Here is a 3,515-nt window from a genome sequence, read left to right on the forward strand (position 1 = left end):
TGATCTCAGCTCACTGCAACCTCTGCCTCCCAGGTTCGAGTGATTCTCCTGCCTCAGCCTCCCTAGTAGCTGGGATTACAGGCACATGCTACCACACTGGCTAATTTTTCTATTTTTAGTAGATACAGGGTTTTGCCATGTTGGCCAGGCTAGTATCAAATTCCTGACCTCAGGTGATCTGTCTGCCTTGGCCTCCCAAAGTGCTCCGATTATAGGCGTGAGCCACTGTGTCTGGCCTAGACATTACTTAAAGTACACTGGAAAATATGTGTAGGTTATATGCAAATACACACCATCTTATATCAGGGACTTGAGCATCTTCCGATTTGGTGTCTGAGGGCAGTCTTGGAATCAATCCTCCACAGATATGTATATATCTGTGGACAACTGTATGTAGCGATTGGTACCATATGAGGTTTCAGGCATCCACTATGGTACTGGAATGTATCCCTCTTCGATTTGGTGGGGGGGACTACTATATATAATGTACATACTATGTGTACATTACATTTCATTTCATTTCACTTTGTAGAGATAGGGTCTCTGTCTGTTGCCCAGGCTGGTCTCAAACTCCTGGACTCAAGTGATCCTCCCAGCTAAGCCTCCCAAAGTGCTGGGATTACAAGTGTGAGCCATAGTGTGCAGCCTAATAAATTTTTTTCAAAAAAGAGCAAGGGGAATACAATTCACACAAAACCATGGGGCTCATACCAATATCATATTGACACCACTTCTTCAGGATGCTTACCCTCTGGCCACAACTGGTCTGGGGATGAGCCCATCCCAGAATCTGAAAGGTGAAACCAAGAGGCGGAGATGCTGCTGACACTAACTCTGCAATACCTGCATATTTTGCTAGAATGCTGCAGACACCGAAGTGAAGTGCCCAGCCGGGGCATTCCTATCAGTCCACTAGGGACTTATGTCTTATGATATACCCATTTCTACAGAGACACAAATCTGTAACTTACAATTGTACATATCCTGGGAATGTGAGACTTTTTCCCCTCAATAATGGGGTTTATTTCTTTGAAAGTATGAACAAGAGGGCCGGGCGCGGTGGCTCAAGCCTGTAATCCCAGCACTGTGGGAGGCCGAGGCGGGTGGATCACGAGGTCAAGAGATCGAGACCATCCTGGTCAACATGGTGAAACCCCGTCTCTACTAAAAATACAAAAAATTAGCTGGGCATGGTGGTGCGTGCCTGTAATCCCAGCTACTCAGGAGGCTGAGGCAGGAGAATTGCCTGAACCCAGGAGGCGGAGGTTGCGGTGAGCTGAGATCGCGCCATTGCACTCCAGCAAGGAAAAAAAAAACGAAACCCCCCCTAAAAAAAAAAAAAAAAAGAAAGAAAGTATGAACAAGAAATGTATACACCTCAGCCTTGGCACAGCTCACACCTGGGCTGGATAACTCTGCTGTGGGGGCCATTGTGAGCCTTGGAGAATGTTTAGCAGCAGCCCCAGCTTCCACCTATCAGATACCACCCTTCATCATGACACCCAGATGTCTCCTGGAGGCAGAACTGCTCGTGGATGAGAACCACTGCTCACAGTGAATAGATCCACATGTTCAAGTATGCCCAGACCATGGAATATTACACAGCTTTGAGGAGAAACCAAGGCCGCCTGTAGCAACATTGGAGTCTAACATACACAGTGTTGTGCAACAGGCAGGCATCTAATTCCATTCACACAAACACATGGTGAGGCAGGCCTTATTACAGAAGCTACTACAGAGGGGCTTGGGAAGCCAGACTCAACTCCAGCTTGGACAAGAACAAGTGAGGGTTTACAGCTGAGAAGCAGCAGAGTGTCTGGTGGATGAAAAATTACTAAGTGCAAACCTCACAGATAAGGGGTGAATTCTTGCCAAACCAACTAAAGAGAAATTTTGCTGAAGGCAGGACAAGGGGAGAAGACATTTAGGGTGAGGGACAAGGAATTTGATCAGGTATCAAGAGGAAGGGGAAAATTTTTGCTAAACTGACTTAGTAGGATTATGTATTAGTCCATTCTCACACTGCTATAAAGGACTACCTGAGACTGTGTTATTTGTGAAGAAAAGAGGTTTCATTGACTCACAGTTCCACAAGCTGTACAGGAAACATGGGTGGGAAGCCTCAAGAAACTTACAATCATGACAGAGGGTGGAGAGGCAAGCATGTCTTACTATCGCAGAGCGAGTGGGGCGGTCTCAAACTTTTAAACAACAAGATCTCATAAGAACTCACTATCATGAGAACAGCAAAAGGGGAAATCTGCCCCCATGATCCAGTCACCTACCACCAGGTTTGTCACCCAGCACTGGGAATTGCAATTTGACCTGAGATTTGGGCAGAAACACAGAGCCAAACCATATCATTCTGCCCCTGTCCCACCCCCAAATCTCATGTTCTTCTCATATTGCAAAATGCAATCATGCCTTCCCAACAGTCCCCCAAAATCTTAACTCATTCCAGCATTAACTCAAAATTCTATGTCCAAAGACCCATCTGAGACAAGGCAACTCCCTTGCACCTATGAGCCTGTAAAATCAAAAGCAAGTGAGTTATTTCCAAGATACAATGGGGGGTACTAGCATTGGGCAAATTCCCCCATTCCAAAAGAAATTGGTCAAAACAAAGGGGCTACAGGTCCCCTACAAATCCAAATCCCAGAAAGGCAGTCATTAAATCTTAAAGCTCCAAAATAATCTTCTTTGACTCCATGTCTCATATCCAGGTCACACTGATGCAAGGGGTGGGCTCCTAAGGCCTTGGGCACTCTGCTCCTGTGACAATGCAGGATACCACCTTTGTTGCTGCTTTCACAGGTTGGCATTGAGTGTTGGTGGCTTTTCCAGGCACATGATGCAAGCTGTTGGTGGACCTACCATTCTGGGGTCTGGAGGATAATGACCCTCTTCTCACAGCTCCACTAGGCAGTGCCTCAGTGGGGACTCTGTGTGGGGGCTCCAACCCCACATTTCCCCTCCATACTGCCTTAGTAGAGGTTCTCAACGAGGACTCAACCCATGCAGCAGACTTCTGCCTGCATGTCCATGTATTTCTGTACATCCTCTGAAATCTAGGTGGAAGCTCCCAAACTTCAACACTTGCCTTCTGTGCACCCAGAGGTCCAACACCACGTGGAAGCTGCCAAGGCTTGAGATTTGCACCCTCTGAAGCAATGGACAGAGCTGTACCTTGGCCCCGTTTAGCCACAGCTAGAGCTGAAGCAGCTGGGATTCAGGGTGCCAAGTTTTGAGGTTTTGAGGATGCATAGAGCAGGGGGTCCCTGGGCTTGGCTCACAAAACCATTTTAGTCTCCTAGGCCTCTAGGCTTATGATAGAGGGACCTGCTGTAAAGGTCTCTGAAATGCCCTGCAGGCATTTTCCTCATTGTCTTGGCTATTAACATTCAGCTCTTTTTTTTTTTTTTTTTCTGAGACAGAATCTTGCTGGAGTGCAGTGGAGCGATCTCGGCTCACTGCAACCTCCGCCTCCTGGGTTCAAGCAATTCTCCTGCCTCAGC

The sequence above is a fragment of the Cebus imitator genome, unplaced genomic scaffold (assembly GCF_001604975.1).
Source record: "Cebus imitator isolate Cc_AM_T3 unplaced genomic scaffold, Cebus_imitator-1.0 Scaffold417, whole genome shotgun sequence".
NCBI lineage: Eukaryota > Metazoa > Chordata > Mammalia > Primates > Cebidae > Cebus > Cebus imitator.